Raw genomic sequence first — 19819 nt, 5'->3', positions numbered from 1 at the left:
GCCTGACGGAACGTTAACGGCCACAAGCCGGAAGATTCCGCTAGTGCACTTCAATTCAAATAACCAAGTACAGTTGAACTCCACCGGAGGATGGTTAAAATTTGCCAGCTTGAAAATACGTTGTTGCTCGCGGGAATATCCCAGCAGCCGACAACGAACTCCGAACGACACAATGTGAACAGTCGTGACTTGCTGGTAGATTAAGTCAAAACTCAACTTTCATGTCCAGGATCGGTGAGCTGCGAACCTCATAGCAATGGGAACAGCACCTCGTAGAGGCCGCCAGCGGGCCCGGCCAAACAACGCGCCGTGGAGATTTCCTTGCTGCCCCATGCCAACCGACCAACTGCCCACACACAGCCCAGCTGGAAACTATAAGCGCCAGGCCAAAGATAGTCCAAGGTGCGAATATCGATACACGCCGATGCTGCTACCCATGGAAAGAGAGGATAACAACATAATCGCGATAACCGCTGGAGACTAAACACAGAATAGCAACCAAGGTTTAATCCAACACATAGCATGAGCCAGCCACGACTCACCAACAAACATTTCTTGGTTGGGCAGAGCTACGACTTATTTCAGCATGTGACACCTGGGGCTACAGCGATTAGTCGGCTGTTACTCTTGGGGATGAAGATAACTGCTATTTGCTGTCCTGCGTTTATGAGATCTACCATCACCACCTTGAAAACTGTCCAAAGACAGTCCGGGAGGGGGGAGGGGGCGTTTTTGACTTCTCATAGCTTTGTACTGATTGTTCATCATTCCATTTCAGTACCTTAAGATTGATGCTAAATTTAGACGACTTCGCTAATAATGCTAAGAAACATAATTTACTGAAATATCCCCTGAATGCCATTGCCAGCGTCACAGATACCACTTACGAACTTCCTTCCCAAAACACTGACAGCGAATAGTAATTACAGGGCAGGTAGGGAACTGCTGGAGTTTGACTCATGGTCAAGGCGTAAAAATGTAAGTGGGCATGAAACCAATGTAGAATACTATCAACATTGCTGGTTAAAGAACTGGATACTTCATTACCGACTGCTTTATTTTATTTTTACGAAACTAATACTGCAACTTTAACTGCATATAATTCTGCTGCGTCCTTTTTCGGAGTAATAATAATATTTTAGTGCAGCTGAACGGTCTGATGAAACTCTTTCAACTGGACCCCATTTCGGCTACTTGCATGTCCCTAATCTACTCCATTAATCGTGCCGGGTAAAGGGAACCTTCAGTTTAACGTGAAATCCGAACGACTTATCGTTTTTGTAGAATAGTAACGTTATTGAAGGGTGAAGGCTTGGTTAAAGGCGAACTGAAAAATTTCCGTGGTAGGTCCAGGATTCCATGTCGTGACTTCTCGGTTTTTATTCCTGCGCCTTATCACCAGACCTTTAGGTTAACTCCTTTTTTGCGGAATAATGCGAGTAGATAATAATTACTGTATCTTGCTCTGGTGTCAAATGGGCTCAAATTATTCCACGAAGTTGCGAGTTGTCTTTCAGTATTATTGTCGAAAACTTTTCGCTCAGTTCTCAAGTTTACGTGGAGTTGTGATAGGAACACTGCAAGCTTTACTTTGTGACGAGTCAGTGTTGTACACCACAGCTAACTGCGAGGGCTAGGACCGTCTCGCATTCTGCAAAAAGCCAGCTACAGAGAACTTTTTTCTGTGAATGACAACTTTACGACTTCAGGTAGTAGCAGGAACACGAAAGTGCCAGCTGATTACGGAGAATGCGCGATCCTCTGGCAAATAACTCGTTTGTTACGATCATAAAAGCTGTATGTTACTGAATTTGGCACAAAGAACATAAGCAAACACGTGGTTACTAAAGAGGGGTAGCAGCCATTACAATAGGGACAACAGTCTGGATGATTGACTGATCTGGTCTTGTAACGTTACCCAACGTGACTTTGTTTAGTTGGCACTGAGAACCGCAGAAAGCAAGGGGCAGTTACAGCCGTTACTTTTTCAGAGGGGATGCAGCTCTTCTCTACGATTAAATGATGATGGCATCGTCCTGGGCAAGATATTCCGGAGGTAAAATACTTTCCCATTTGCATCTGTAGCTGGGGACTACTCAAGAGAATATCTTCAAGAAGAAAAACGAAACGTGCATTTTACAGGGCGAATCATGGAATTTTAGACCTCGTAATCGGGGAAGGAGGCTGGAGAATTAAAAAAGGTAAGTGGATAGATTGAGTTAGGTATAGCGGCCATTAGTGAAAGGCGGTGGCAGGAGAAACAGACTTTTTTGGTGAGGTGAGTGCAGGGTTATAAATACAAAATCAAGTAGGGGTAATGCAGGAGTTGTCGTAGCAACGAATGAGAAAGTAGAAATGGAGGTAAACTACTATGAACAGCATAGGGAATGCATTATCGTAGCCGTGATAGACACGAAACCAGCACCCACCACAGTAGCACAAATTTATAGGCCAACGAGCTCCGCAGATGATAAAGACATTGAAAGAATGTTTGGTGAGGTAAAACAAATTATTGAGATTTTTAAAGAAAAGGAAAATTTAATTGTGAGAAGAGACTGGAATTCGATAGTAGGGAAAAGAAATACAGGAAAAATTATAGAGACTTAGCGCACACCTGGCAGAATTTTGCAGAAAGTATGCTTTAGTCATTGCTGACATTTTGTTTAATAATCCCGTAAGATTGTTGTATACACTGAAGAGACCTGGAGATGTTGGAAAGTTTCAGATTGATCATATAACGGAAGGCAGAGATTTTAAATTGTAAGATATTTCCAAGGTCAGATGTGAACTCTGACCATAATTTATTGGTAATGAACTGTTGTTTAATACTGAAGAAATTGCAAGAAGATAGGGAATTAAGGCGATATGGCATGGCTACGTTGAAAAACCAGAGATTACTGAGAGTTTTAAAGGGAGCATTAGGCAACCTGTGACTGAAATAGGGGAAGGAAGTACAAAGAACACGAATGGGTAGAGACGAAATAGTGAGGAGGGCAGATGGTCATAGCTAAAAATGCAAGGCCTGCTACAAATTCGTGGGTAACTTAATTAACGAAAGTAGAAAACATGCAGCAAATGAAGCAAGCGAAAGGGAAAACAGATTGGCAGTATGTGCAAAATGGCTAAGCAGGAATGGCTGGAGGCCAAATGCGGGCTGTAGCAGCATGCATAACTAGGGGAAAGACAGATGCAGCGTATAGAGAGACTGCAGACACCTTTGGAGAAAAGAGAATCAACCGTTTGAATATCGAGAGCTCAATTGGCAAGCCAAAAGTAAACAAAGAAGAGAAAGCTGGAAAGTGGAAGGAATATATATAAGAGCTACACGAGGGAAATGAAGACAATATTACAGAAACAGAAGAGGAAGTATATGCGAGAAGAACTGGGCAGAGCATTGAACGAGATAATTTGAAACAAACCGTTGGAGAAGACGACGTTTCCTCAGAATTTCTGACATCCTTCGGGAGAGCCAACCATAACAAAACACTTCAAGAAGTATGTAATAACCCCAATTCCAAGGAAAGCAGATGCTGGCAGGCGTGAATATTACCGAACTATCAGTTTCAAAAGTCATTGATGCAAAATACTGGCAAGAAATATTCACAGCAGAATGGAAAAACAGGTGGAAGGCGACCTCGGGAAAGGTAATTTTGGGATCTGGAGAAATGTAGGAACACGCAAGGCAATAATAATACTACGTCTTATCTGAGAAGCTGGTTGAAGAACTCTAAATTACATGTATCGCAGTTGTAGACGTAGAGGAAGCTTTTGACAGTGTTGAGTAGGACACACTGTTTGAAATTCTGAAGGCAGCAAGCATAAAATAGAGAAAGAGAAGGGTTTATACATAGTGCGTACGGGAACCAGGCTGGCGTCATAAAAGTCGAAGGACATGTAAGGGAAGCAGTGGTTGACATGGGCGAGAGAGACAGGGCTGTAGCCGATCCTCCATGATATTCACTCCGTTCACTGGGCAGACAGTAAAGGAGTAATTTGAAAAGGGAATTTACGTTCATAGAGAAGAAATAAAAATTTTGAGGTTTGCAGATGAGATTGCAGTTCTGTCGGAGACAGCAAAGTACTTGGAAAAGAAGCTGATTGCAGATGGTGTTTGCTATTTGGGCAGCAAAATAATTGATGATGGCCGAAGTAGGGACGATATAAAATGCAGACTGTCTATAACAGGGAAAATATTTGTGAAAAAGAGGAATTTCTTAACACTGGATATAAATTTAACTGTTAGGAAATGTTTTTTTAAGATATTTTTCTTAAGTGTAGCGTTGTACGGAAGTGAAACGTGGAGGATAAACAGTTAATACAAAGCCTTTGAAATGTGGTGCTACAGAAGAATGCTGAAGATTAGATGGGAAGATAGCGTAACTAATGAAGAGGTAATGAATCTAAATTGGAAAATAAATCTATCCCATAAGTTGACTAAACTGAAATTATTAGAATTGTAGATGTTCTAAAACACTAAGGCTCATATGGCATTGACAAAATTTCAAACAATTCTTCAATTCAGAAGAACTGTTGTAACCAAATACGTAATGTTCTTAGTAACACATGCGGTGCATCACTGGCACAGGTAATTCTTCCACACATATTAAAATATGGAGTTCTTAAGCCTCTTTATAACCAAGGCAATAAGAAATTTCCTTACTGACATCTCTACCCGAAATGTTCGAAAAAGTAATGTACTCAAGAGTAGTTTTACGTTTAAGTAGAAACAACTAACAATTTACTCAGCATCTCACAGTTTGGATTCCAGAATGGTTACTCAACTAGGAATGCTATCTACGTATTCACGCACCAAATATTACAAGCCTTAAATAATAAAATATTGATAGTTGGTATTTTTTGAGCTCTTTACAATGCCTTTGAGTGCGTATGTCATGTTCCCCTCTTAGAAAAAACTTAAGTTTTATAGAAAAATGTTCAAATGTGTGTGAAATCTTATGGAACTTAACTGCTAACGTCATCAGTCCCTAAGCTTACACACTACTTAATCTAAATGATCCTAATGACAAACACACACACCCATGCCCGAGGGAGGACTCGAACCTCCGCCGGGATAAGTCGCACAGTCCATGACTGCAGCACCTTAGACCGCTCGGCCAATCCCGCGCGGCTAAGTTTTATAGAGCTGATGGCTTTATACACTAACTGGTTTGAATCATACTTAACAAACATCATGTAAAATGTTGTGTTAAAAAATTCAGAAAATGTTGGAAACGTAGAAAATTTCAGTGACTGGAGAGGAATCACAAAGTGAGTGCCAAAGGCTTCAATTTTCGATCTACTCCTATTCCATATGTATGTGAATGACCATCCACTTAACATTCAACAAGCAGAATACATTGGCATTTTTTGCAGACTATGCTAGTCTTATAATAAATCCCATTACAGAGAAAGCAAAGAAGATATTGTTCATAATATTTTACAAAAAACTATTAAGCAGAATTCCGAAAATGGACTGCAATTAAATTTTGAGAAAACACACTGTATTCAGTTATGCACAACAAATAATGTCCTACGAATAATTGATGCAGCACAGGACTGGAAGGCAGTAAATGGGGCAGAATGCTCCAAATTTTTAGGTGTACGTTTCGATGAAAAGTCGAAAAGGAAGAAGCGTATTATTGTGTCTCTCAAACAATTAAGTTCACCAACTTCTGCTCTTTGCATAATTGCTAGTGTCCGAAACAAAAGAAACAATCTTCTGACTTACTTTGCATATTTCCATTGAGTAAAGTCTTGTGAAATGATTTTCTGGGGAAACTCATCACTTGGAAAGAATCTATTGATTGGATAAAAGCGAGCTGTAAGAATAATGCGTAAGTTTACATGCAAGTCTTCAAGCAGCTAGTCATTTTAATTACACTGTCACAATACATACATTCGTTAGTGTAATTCGTCACAAACAATTCACCACAATTTGCGAAAAATAGTGCTGTCCACACCTACAACACTAGAGCAAAAAATGACATTTATTACCTACTTTAAAAGTTGTCAGCTGTCAGAAAATAGTTCTACAAACAGTAACAAAAGTTTTTAATGATTTCCCCAACACTAAAAAATGTTTGATAGGTAGAAAAGCAAGTTTTAAATCTAACCTCAAATAATCTGTCCTCGACAAATTCTTCTGTTCTACAGACGAATTTCTAATTAAAAACTGGTAACTTGCGAGTGTAGTGGCATAAGTTGGGCTAAAATATAATATGTTCGTTAATGTTAACGCTAATTATGTGTATGCATCCTGCAAACTGACTCGTTCCACATCATTTCTCAGGCAGCAAACACTCGTCAGTATGGATGGTACTGGAGGGAAGTATGGCCTGTAAAAATTGTAGAGGGAGACTAAGGGTAGAGAACAGCGAATAGGTTCAAATACATGTAGCTCCAGCAGTTATTCAGAGAATATGTCTTGTATGAATATCAAGAGCTCAGATGGAAACTCAGTTCTAAGCAAAGAGGGAAAAGCAGAAAGGTGGAAGGAATATATAGAGGGTCTATACAAGGGCGATGTGCTTGAGGACAATATTATAGATATGGAAGAGGATGTAGATGAATATGAAATGGGAGATCTGATACTGCGTGAAGAGTTTGACAGAGCACTGAAAGAACTAAGTTGAAACAAGGCCCCGAGAGCAGACAACATTCCATTAGAACTACTGACAGCCTTGGGAGAGCCAGGGCTAACAAAACTCCACCATCTAGTGAGCAAGATGTATGAGACAGGCGAAATACCCTCAGACTTCAAGAAGAATATAATAATTCCAATCCCAAAGAAAGCAGGTGTTGACAGATGTGAAAATTACCGAACTATCAGTTTAATAAGTCACGGCTGCAAAATACTTACGCGAATTCTTTACAGACGAATGGAGAAACTGGTAGAAGCAGACCTCGGGGAAGATCAGTTTGGATTCCGCAGTAATGTTGGAACACGTGAGGCAATACTGACCCCTACGACGTATCTTAGAAAACAGATTAAGGAAAGGCAAACCTACGATTCTACCATTTGTAGACTTAGAGAAAGCTTTTGTCAATGTTGACTGGAATACTCTCTTTCAAATTCTAAAGGTGGCAGGGGTAAAATACAGGGAGCGAAAGGCTATTTACTATTTGCATAGATACCAGACGGCAGTTATACGAGTCGAGGGACATGGAAGAGAAACAGTGGTTGGAAAGGGAGTGATACAGGGTTGTAGCCTCTCCCCGATGTTATTCAATCTGTATATTGAGCAAGCAGTAAAGGAAACAAAAGAGAAATTCGGAGTAGGTATTAAAATCCACGGTGAAGAAATAAAAATTTTGAGGTTGATGACATTGTAATTCTGTCAGAGACAGCAAAGGACTTGAAAGAGCAGTTGAACGGAATGGAAAGTGTCATGAAAGGAGGATATGAGATGAACATCAACAAAAGCAAAACGAGGATAATGGAATGTAGTCGAATTAAATCAGGTGATGTTGAGGATATCAGATTAGGAAATGAGATAAAGTAGTAGATGAGTTTTGCTATTTGGGGAGCAAAATAACTGATGATGGTCGAAGTAGAGAAGATATAAAATGTAGACTGGCAATGGCAAGGAAAGCGTTTCTGAAGAAGAGAAATTTGTTAACATCGAGTATAGATTTAAGTGTCAGGAAGTCGTTTCTGAAAGTATTTGTATGGAGTATAGCCATGTATGGAAATGAAACATGGACTATAAATAGTTTGGACAAGAAGAGAATAGAAGGTTTTGAAATTGTGGTGCTACAGAAGAATGCTGAGGATTAGATGGGTAGATCACATTAACCAATGAGGAGGTACTTAATAGAATTGGGGAGAAGAGGAATTTGTGGCACAACTTGACTAGAAGAAGGGATCGGTTGGTAGGACATGTTCTGAGGCATCAAGGGATAACCAATTATGTTTTGGGAGGCCAAGAGATGAATACACTAAGCAGATTCCGAAGGATGTAGGTTGAAGTACGTACTGGGAGATGAAGAAGCTTGCACAGTATAGAGTAGCATGGAGAGCTGCATAAAACCAGTCTCTGGACTGAAGACCACAACAACAACAATTCAGAGATGGACAGACTTGCACGGGATAGACTAGCATGGAGAGCTGTATCAAACTAGTCTTCGAAGTGAAGACCACAACAACATAAACAAATCGAAGTCCTTCCGGATCACGGTGTCCCGGGTTCGGTTCCCGGCCGAGTAGGGTTTTTTCTCCGTCCGGGGACTGTGTGTTTGTGTTGTTCACATGATTTCATTATCATTCAGCAAATTGGCGAAACTGAAAAGTGAAAAGATTGGGAATTTGTCCGGGTGCTGATAACCATGCCGTTTGTAGCTGCCCGTCGTCGATCTGCTGTCATCGACTTCTTTGACGGAAGATATAATGTTATTATCTACTGTATATCGTTAGACCTATATATAAGATGGAGCAGCCACAAACATCTTCACTGTAATAATGACTGCCGGCCGAAGTGGCCGTGCGGTTAAAGGCGCTGCAGTCTGGAACCGCAAGACCGCTACGGTCGCAGGTTCGAATCCTGCCTCGGGCATGGATGTTTGTGATGTCCTTAGGTTAGTTAGGTTTAACTAGTTCTAAGTTCTAGGGGACTAATGACCTCAGCAGTTGAGTCCCATAGTGCTCAGAGCCATTTGAACCATTTTTGTAATGGCGACTAAATTTCGGGTTTCTATGATAATTAATGTTAACTTTTTGTTCAGTCGATCACCCTTCATTTGTTGCTGCGTTACCCAAGACAGGATAGTTAATAACGGCTTTGGATGTTAGTTATTATTTACTAACACACACGCCATTATGGAAATCACTTTAGTTTTTTATTAAAAACACTCAATAATAATAAAATGATCATGAATGAATGCGTTTTGTGTAGAGGGAAAAGGAGGGTTGATCCTATAATTACTCTCAGCAATTACAGCAACTAACATTCCATGATTTTAAAAGATTGTCTCTCAGAGATGTTATATCAGGGACTATTGGTTCAAATGGTTCTGAGCACTATGGGACTTTACTTCTGAGGTCATCGGTCCCCTAGAACTTAGAATTACTTAAACCTAACTAACCTAAGCACATCACACACATCCATGCCAGAGGCCGGATTCGAACCTGCAACCGTAGCGGTCGCGCGGTTCCAGACTATAGCGCCCAGAACCGCTCGGCCACCCCGGCCGGCCTTCGATAGAATCATTCAAACGCCGTAGCTTTTATTTTCACAATGCTAAGTGTCTTATATTCAATTTACCGTCTCTTCGTATAGTCCACAGATCCAATTATCAGTTATTTGACATGTACTAGAATTTAATACTGAGCGCTACTTTTTCTCGCGCACACAATTCCTCAGATATTCTCAGTCCGTGACCTACGGCAAAAGTCTGCCCCGTATAGATTAACTATGTCAGTTTCCTTGCAATTTACAAACGTGTCCAGATCACACGAGAAAGGCCAGCTACATCGCACGGCGCAGCTACATAGACTTAATCAGAGCGCAGAAAACAAAACAACTAACAATAGCCCCGCATGGTTTATATAATAGAATTTAGAAACAAAAGTAGCCGCGTTAAACCCTCTTTGTTTTCCCTGAGGCACTATTTTGCTGCGGGCACTATTCTGGTGAGAGATTATATATCGACCATTTTAAAACTTTTTCAGTGCTATTAACTATTACCGATATTATCGATCACCTCTCCCCTATACGAAAATAAGCCTGATAATTTTGGTCTTAATTAAAAGAGTGGTTATACTTCGAGCGCCCTGCAAACCAATCTCATCATCATCGAAGACCGGTTGGTGACTGTTGTTACGGTCACACGAATTTATTTCGTGACAAAGCCAGACAAATAAAAGTAGAAATAGCTGGTTCAGGCACTCTGTGTTCAATACAATCGCGACATTAACAGGACCAGACGGAAGTGTTAGAAACTGAAAAAGAACCAACACTATTAACAAGAGAACTCTTCCTCAAGCACAAAGTTATATCCAATACAGCAGCAGTCACACCGGCAGAAGTGTACGTGGCTATTTGTACTGTTTACTTCTCTAGCTTGATCTCCTTAATTAGTCTCAACTTCCTTTGTTGTCATTTCTTAAATTGAAAATTAGGTTTGATGGGAAAAAAATTTCCGTCCCACGAAGACGTAATCGTCTCCATCTTGAAGAGTTTCGCAAAACATAGTTTTGTGATGGTCTGAAAGAAAACCAGACCTAGTGTATAGACATTCCAACAAGGGAAGTCCCTCGGCTCGAACAGGAATTCGATCTTCCAGTTGTATTTAGCAGCTTTACGTACCACTGTGATTAGGATGGTGAAAGCATTCGATTGTGTTATTCTTAGTTTGCCCATTCTCAGATTTTAAAAATGTACATGTCGTTCCTCAACAAAATGCATGAAAAAATACTCAGAATCACGACAGGCGCATTTGGTGAAAGTAATAGGTGGACAATGTTCAGAATCACATGCAAGAGATAGAATATCAAATGTCATTTGAATCACATTCTAGAATTCAGCAAATGTACGGGAGTATTGTACCCAGCCGCTTGCCGGGAATACCCTTATTGCATATATTTTTCACCACTAGAAGATATATACATTCAAAGGCTGTAATTTCATGGTTTCTGACAGAATTATTATGTTTTCAGTGTCTTCACCTGCAAATGAATCATTCACTATGGTTGTGTCTTTGTAAGGGGTCCAAGTATCATAGAGCAGTATACACTTCCGGTTATTTACGACTTTGTCATTAACGACATTCACCAAAAAGGGATCTTAAATGGTCTTTTGACATTTTCCCCTTTTGCTGTCTTTCGAAGCTTTTCTTCAACAGCCCTTCTTAACTTCCAGGTCGAAAGTTTTTTCCTGAAGACAAATACTCAGCCTTTTTGTTAGGTGTGTAGTCATTGAAAGAGAAACATCTATTGCATAACTATGAGTTGTATTGTATGCAGGCTACACCAAGGAAACTCTATAGTATTCCCATTTTTAGATAGCGTCACATGAGATGCACTTTCACCAGTTTTCCAATGCAGTGTGGATTTATGTGCAAACTTGCATTTTTCTGGTTCACTTCTTCGACAAAACGGGTCTTCTTGTACATTTCTGGCTATCTTCAAAGCAGTGATGTATCTACGGCCCATTCTGTTTTATTTCTTGAGAAGAACTATGAAATCTCCAGAATATTTAATTTTTTGTGCCCAGTTTCTCTTGCTTTTTGCATTGCCCAAAATTTCATGTGCCAGTAATGGACAAATTTTCCTACATTCCTTGCTGTATCAGACTTGTTCTTTGATTGCCTTGTTTCCTCTAAATGGATGCTCATTACGTCTTCTTTTCTCTTTACATAACCAAATATTACTTTGATGTTCGGTGTGCTTATTATAGTTGGATGACTCTTCAGTAACGAACTGTAGTTCGCAACTTTATGTACAGAAGTATGATAATCATCACAAATATGTGCAAGATGTTCTTCCGAAAATTTTGTTACAGTACTAATAGTATTGAATTTCTTTTCTTGTGAAGCTTCATAATCACCAGAACTTTTACCTTCTCTTTTCCGCCACTGCCACTACCATTACAAACTTGAACAATATTAATCGCGTTATCATCTTTAAAACCGTTTTCTTCATGCACTATCCTATCCAGCGTAACTTCGGTTGAGCAGTCACATGAATATTCATATTTCTGAATAATCGAATCCACAAAAACACTGCGAAAGTGTCATAATTCTGTCCTTCAGTTACATAACGGCATTTTTACCTTGAATGCCACAATATTTCAAACGTTTCAAACATTATTACAGATTTCGTCCATTTTTGCTGTACATATACTCTGACAATACTGATACACGTATACTAAACACGTCATCTGCTTGCGGAAGTAAGTGATTGGCATGTTAATGCGCCCTACCCACCTCCAAGACTGCAAGCGCTGTTATGTACAAACGAAGAACAATACAATCATAAGCCGTCGCAGGCGTTGTTAGAAATGTGAGATGTGTCTGTGGACAAATGCTTATATACGAATTCCTGCTACAGTCGAGAGACATTCCTTGTAAGAAGACTACATGAATCAACATTTTCCTTACTTCTGTATTTGAAGAATATCATTTACTTCACGGCATTCAATGAAGTCGTTAATGCCATGACAAACATCCTTATCATGAGAGTTCGATAATGACAAATATAGCACAACACATTGTTACGGACAGAGAAATTGTCATTATACACTCCTGGAAATTGAAATAAGAACACCGTGAATTCATTGTCCCAGGAAGGGGAAACTTTATTGACACATTCCTGGGGTCAGATACATCACATGATCACACTGACAGAACCACAGGCACATAGACACAGGCAACAGGGCATGCACAATGTCGGCACTAGTACAGTGTATATCCACCTTTCGCAGCAATGCAGGCTGCTGTTCTCCCATGGAGACGATCGTAGAGATGCTGGATGTAGTCCTGTGGAACGGCTTGCCATGCCATTTCCACCAGGCGCCTCAGTTGGACCAGCGTTCGTGCTGGACGTGCAGACCGCGTGAGACGACGCTTCATCCAGTCCCAAACATGCTCAATGGGGGACAGATCCGGAGATCTTGCTGGCCAGGGTAGTTGACTTACACCTTCTAGAGCACGTTGGGTGGCACGGGATACATGCGGACGTGCATTGTCCTGTTGGAACAGCAAGTTCCCTTGCCGGTCTAGGAATGGTAGAACGATGGGTTCGATGACGGTTTGGATGTACCGTGCACTATTCAGTGTCCCCTCGACGATCACCAGTGGTGTACGGCCAGTGTAGGAGATCGCTCCCCACACCATGATGCCGGGACGTATGTAGCAAATTATTGAGATATCACAACCTGAATAATAAAAACGTGAAAGAAATTCAGCATTGGCCTTTGCAAGAGGAACCATTACGACGGCGCATCAGGTGGTCATAGGAAAACATTGGCCAGAAGGGAATTTGAGTTCCGCCTCTCCTCAATTCGAATCTAACGTTAAGATTACTGGACATTGCGTCTGGTATACTGTGCTCACTTCAGGTGCTGTAGCAATAGATACAAATGAGAAGTCACAGATGTGGTACAGTTGAAACTTCTACTTTGAATGTAAAGTATGACAGTGCTGGAAAAACGCTTACGTTATTAGACTTTCAAACAGCAGAGCAAAACTGAACGTACTCAGACAGGTCTTTAAATATGTCTGCTTGTGTCTGTATGTGTGGATGGATATGTGTGTGTGTGTGCGGGTGTATACCTGTCCTTTTTTCTCCCTAAGGTAAGTCTTTCCGCTCCCGTGATTGGAATGACTCCTTACCCTCTCCCTTAAAACCCGCTTCCTTTCGTCTTTCCCTCTCCTTCCCTCTTTCCTGATGGGGCAACAGTTTGTTGCCAAAGCTTGAATTTTGTGTGTATGTTTGTGTATCTATCGACCTGCCAGCGCTTTCGTTCGGTAAGTCACCTCATCTTTGTTTTTATATATAATTTTTCCCACGTGGAATGTTTCCCTCTATTATATATATATATATATATATATATATATATATATATATATATATATATACAAAATCTCTTTCCTCACATCCGCCACTGCTGGCGGCTCACCTCCAACTGACCAACGCTGCGCGCTGTTAACATCCAACTGCCCAACAATACAATAGTGAATATTCCAACAATGAGTCCGACCAGCCACAGACTGCGCACAGTGCACTCAGCGATTTTTATACAGAGAGCTACGTGACGTTACCAACATAAAAACCTAAACAGCCTACTTACACAGCTACAGGCAGGTAATATTCTCTTAGACAAAAAAAAATAAGATGCATCGCAAAGGAGTTACGCGGACTGGTCACAAACTAATATTCATAGAGATATTGACGGAAAATGCAAAACTGTAAACTTTGGCGGCCGATAGATGAATGTGTGACGCTGCAGTGCAGTTTCACTGTACAGCTGGTGAGGATACTAAACAGTCGATACCCGGGTGAAAGCTTTGAGAACTCCACCCCATGTACTCAGACAATAACTAACCCTTGCAGATAGGCAAGTAATCAATAAACACAGATGCCAGCATTTGAGAGAGGACGTCTAGTTGGGTTGGTTGGTTCAACTGGCTCTGAGCACTATGGGACTTAACAGCTGTGGTTCAAATGGTTCAAATGGCTCTGAGCACTATGCGACTTAACTTCTGAGGTCATCAGTCGCCTAGAACTTAGAACTAATTAAATCTAACTAACCTAAGGACATCACAAACATCCATGCCCGAGGCAGGATTCGAACCTGCGACCGCAGCGGTCGCGCGGTTCCAGACTGTAGCGCCTAGAACCGCTCGGCTACTCCGGCCGGCTAGTTGGGTTGGGAAGAAGCCAAACAACCTAGAGAGGCGACAGGAAGAGAGGGCCGAGCAGTAGTCAGAGAGGCACTCAGAGCCCTGGATTCATCGTTATCATCGATCCACGTGCACCTGGTGCCTCAGTGATCACAGAGACCAGTAACAGATGACCCTTTCGTCGACTACCATTGACCTCTGAACGCCAACAGACCACTTTGCAGTGGTGTCTAGCACATTCCGCCAGGAATCTCATTGACTGGAGTAGAATTGTCTTCAGTGATGAGCACCGTTTCGAACTGAGCACCGATGTCCAGTGGAGACGTATCAAGAGACGCCTCAACCTGATTCTCGTCCGCCATACGGCTCGACAACCAGGAGTAATGTTCTGTGGTGTCATTTCATTTCATAGTAGGACCTGTCATCCGCGGCGCTCTTGCAGGACAGCGGTACCCAGACGATATTCTACACCCGGTTTTGTTTGCCTTCATGGCAAGCCTTGCTGGGCTTACATTTCAGCAAGATAATGCCCGCCAGCACAAGGCGTGAGTTTCTACTGCTTGTCTTCGTGATTGCCAAACCCATCTTGGCCGGAAAGGTCGCTGGATCTCTCTCTAGTTGGAACGTTTGGAGAATATGGGCAAAGCCCTCCAACCATCTCGCGATGTTGGCGATCTAAAGCGCCAATTGGACAGGCTTGGCACATTATCCCTCAGGAAGACATCTAACAACTCCATGAATCAATGCCACGCCGAAAAACAGATTGCGTAAGGACCAGAGGTGGACCACCACGTTATTGACTTGTTCGACTTGTGAATATCTTTCTCTTGAATAAATAATCCAATTGTAATAATTTTTTGGCTATGCATGTGCATCAGATCTACCGATTTCCGTTCCTTTCTTATAATTCCTCCGTGGTTCTTACTTTTTTTTCCAAGGGTGTAAATGACCTACAATTTCCGGAAGGTTGGACCGTCTGCACGCAGACTACTCAAAAGGCTCTCACGTGAACGTAACCTCCCTTGTGCTTTACCTACGAGTGAGCATGTGTCGCCGTTCCATATCATATCCCTACAAACTGCTACACCCAGTGTGAATTGACGAATTCCTACAGTGACACTGATATTGTAGTCATAGTGCCCCCTTTTGTTTTTCGAAGCTGAAAATTTTACGCTTCTGACATTTAAAGCAAGTTTCCAGTCTTTACACCACATTACAATCTTATCAAGCTCTGGATGAGTGTCAACTGCACGAAGTCAGAGGTTACTATTGCTCCTTACCGAGCGACCGGAGGCCAAAAGTGCCCTAAATCACTACCATAAGGAAACAAAACTCATCCACCTTTGAAAATTCTCGGTAGTCCTAATTGTATCTACCGTCAGATAGGTAGTTACGTGACGCAGAATTCCCAAGCGGTGTTTCCGGAGACTGATGGAGGACATAGTGCATTCGGGTATGCTGTGGATCCCCTCTCACCTGTCGACCGTGGTATTATGGCAAAAGCGAAATGTCACAGCCACCGAGAACCTGTTGAATCATGTCATCTGGGTCTTATGTTGTAACATGACAACCAAGTCATTTCGAATAACATCATCAGTCTTCTGATTGGTTTAATCCGGCCCGCCACTAATCCTCTTCTGTGCCCAACTCTTCATGTCAGAGCAGCAGTTGCATCCAACGTCCGCAGTTTCAAGTTGCATGTATTGTAGCCTCTGCTTTCCCCTGCAGTTTTTACTCTCCCTCTAGTACCATGGAAGTTATTCCTTAGTGGCTTATGTCCTATCACTCTGTCCCTTATTTTCGTCAATGTTTTCGCTACTTCCGTCATCTATCAGATTCTGAGGGATACCTGCACATTTCCTATCTTATCAGCCAACCTTATTTCCGTCACCCTTCTATAGCACCACATCTCAAATGCTTCAATTGTCATCTTTCCCACAGTCAATGATTCACTTCTGTAGAATGCTGAGCTCAAACTGTACGTTCTCATAAACTTCTCCCGTAAATTAAGACCTATGTTTGATACTAATAAACTTCTTTAGGCCTGAAATATACTGACTGCCTATGCTAGTACATATCTTATATCCATCTTGCTTGATCCTATTATTTGACTTCCAAGTTTGCAAAATTTCTTCACTTCGTCTACTTTCTGATCCACAGATGCCCAATATTGATATTGAATTTATCTCTAATCTAAGTTCTGCCACTCCCTATCACTTCCGTCTTCCTTAGGTTTATTGATACTCCATATTGTGTCCTCGTTGGACTGTTAACTCGATTCAACAGGTCTTGTAGTTCTTCTTCACCTTTTAAACCCAGTCTTGCGCCTTTCTTTTATTTCCGTCATTACCTCTTCAATGTATAGATTTAACAGTAAGGTTGGAAAAACTACAGCCCTGTCTTATACACTTTCTAATCCGGGCACTTCTACATCTACGTGATTACTCTGCTATTCACAATAAAGTGCCTGGCAGAGAGTTCAGTGAACCACCTTCAAGCTGTCTCTCTACCGTTCCACTCACGAACGGCACGGGGGAAAAACGAGCACGTAAATTTTTCTGTGTGAGCCCTGATTTCTCTTATTTTATCGTGGTGATCATTTCTCCCTATGTAGGTGGGTGCTAACAGAATGTTTTCGCAACCGGAGGAGAAAACTGGTGATTGAAATTTCATGAGAAGATCCCGTCGCAAAGAAAAAGTCTGTGTTTTAATGATTGCCACTCCAATTCACGTATCATGTCTGTGACTCTATCTTCCCAATTTCGCGATAATACAAAACGAGCTGCCCTTCTCTGTACTTTTTCGATGTCATCCGTCAGTCCCACCTGATGCGGATCCCACTCCGCACAGCAATACTCCAGAACAGGGCGGCAAGCGTGGTGTAAGCAGTCTCTTTTGTAGACGTGTCGCACCTTCAAAGTGTTCTGCCAGTGAAGCGCAGTCTTTGGTTTGCTCTACCCTCAATATTATCTATGTGACCGTTCCAATTTAGGTTATTTGTAATTGTAATCCCTAAGTATTTAGCTGAATTTACAGCCTTCAGATTTCTGTGACTTATCGCGTAATCGATGTTTAGCTGATTTCTTTTACTACTCATGTGAATAACTGCACACTTTTCCTTATTCAGGGTCAATTGACACTTTTCACACCATACAGATATCTTATCTAAATCATTTTGCAAGTCGTTTTGATCATCTGATGACTTTACAAGACGGTAAATGACAGCATTATCTGCAAACAATCTAAGACGGCTATTCAGATTGTCTCCTATGTCGTTAATATAGATCAGGAACAATAGAGAGCCTATAACAGTTCCTTGGGGAACGCCGTATATTATTTCTGTTTTAGTCGATGACTTTCCGTCTATTATACGGACTGTGACCTTTCTGACAGGAAATCACGAACCCAGTCGCACAACTGAGGCGGTACTCCGTAAGCACGCAGTTTGGTTAGAAGAACGGTGTCGAAAGCCTTCTGGAAATCTAAAAATATGGAATCAATTTGACATCCCCTGTCGATAGCACTTATTACTTCATGAGTATAAAGAGCTAGTTGTGTTTCACAAGAACGATATTTTCTGAATCCGTGCTGACCATGTGTCAATAAATCGTTTTCTTCGAGGTACTTCATAATGTTCGAATACAGCATATGTTCCAAAACCCTACTGCAAATCGACGTTAGTGATATAGGCCTGTAATTCAGCTGATTACTCCTACTTCCCGTTTCGGGGAATTGGTGTGACTTGAGCAATTTTCCAGTCTTTAGGTGCGGATCTTACTGTGAGCGAGTGGTTGTATATAATTGCTAAATATGGAGCAATTTTATCAGCATACTCTGAGAGGAACCTGACTGGTATACAATCTGGACCGGAGGACTTGCCTTTATTAAGTGATTTAAGCAGCTTCGTTACTCCGAGGATATCTACTTCTATGTTCCTTATCTTGGCAATCGTTCTTGATTGGAATTAAAAATATTTACTTCGTCTTCTTTGGTGAAGGAGTTTCGGACCACCGTGTTTAATAACTCTGCTTTAGTGGCACTGTCATCAGTGACTTCACCGTTGTTATCGCGCAGAGAATGTATTGATTGCGTCTTGCCACTGGTGTGCTTTATGTATGACCAGAATCTCTTTGGCTTTTCTGCCAGATTTCGAGACAGAATTTCGTTGTGGAAATTATCAAAAGCATTTCGCATTGAAGTACGCGCTATATTTCGGACTTCTGTAAAACTTTTCCAATCTTGGGGATCTTGCGTTCTTTTAAATTTGGCATGCTTTTTTCGTTGCTTCTGCAACAACGATCTGACCCGTATTGTGTACCATGGCGGATCAGTACCAACATATATTAATTTAGTGGTATATTTCTCCCAATTGCTGTCGATACTATCTCTTTGAAACATTCCACAACTTTTCTACATTACATGATCAGATCGGAAGGAGTGAAGACTGTCACTTAGAAAGACGTTAAGAGCATTTTTATCAGTTTTTTTAAATAGATATACTTTGCGTTTCTTTTTGATGGTTGTAGGTGTTACGGTATTCAGCCTAGCAGCAACTGACTTGTGGTCGCTAATTCCTGTATTCGTCACAGTACTCACTATTTGTCCACATTTAGACGGACGTCCCTTCTGTGGTTCCCTGAGACCCTCTAACCTAAAAAACCGCCCAGTCCCTTCCACACCCCCCGTTACCCGTGTAGCCGCCTCCTGTGTGTAGTGGACTCCTGAACTATTAAGTGGAACCCGGAAACCCACCACCCGATGGCGCAAGTCAAGGAATCTGCAGCCTACATGGTCACAGAACCACCTGAGTCTCTGATTCAGACCCTCCACTCGCCTCTGCACCAAAGGACCCCAATCGGTTCTATCGACGATGCTGCAGATGGTGAGCTCCGCCTTAATCTCGGAAGCAAGACTGGCAGTCTTTACCATTTCCACTAGCCGCCCGAAACCAGACAGAATCTGCTCCTATCCAAAGCGACACACGTCATTGGTACCGACATGAGCCATCACCCGCTGTTTGCAGCACCCTGTGCTCTTCATGGCATCCGGAAGCACCCTTTCCACATCCGGAATGACTCCCCCCGGAATGCACACTTCCTTCTTGTTCTTCCTCTCTTCTTTTTCTCCCTTGATTCTTGCATATTCTGTATATTTCCCCCCTTTCCTTATAGCCAATACCCATTTTCCAAATAATTTCTATCTACATGTACCATTTTAACAGTGTGTAAGCCTTTTCTACGCAGACAAATCATACAAAGGTGTCTTGATGTTTCTTGAGCCTTGTTTCAATTGTCAAGCAGAACGTTAAAATTGCTTTTGTGTTGTCTTCTTCACCTTTCCTAAAGCAGAGAGATACAATCTTCTTTTCCATCCTTGTCTATGTTATTCTTGTCAGCAACACGAATGCGTGGGCTGTTTAGCTGATGGCGCGATAGTTCTCGCAGTTATCTTCCCTTGCTATCTTCAGGATTGTCTTGAT

This window comes from Schistocerca americana, chromosome 2, assembly GCF_021461395.2.
Source record: "Schistocerca americana isolate TAMUIC-IGC-003095 chromosome 2, iqSchAmer2.1, whole genome shotgun sequence".
Lineage (NCBI taxonomy): Eukaryota > Metazoa > Arthropoda > Insecta > Orthoptera > Acrididae > Schistocerca > Schistocerca americana.
The sequence above is the reverse complement of the archived record's forward strand: the minus strand, read 5'-3'. Positions refer to the sequence as shown.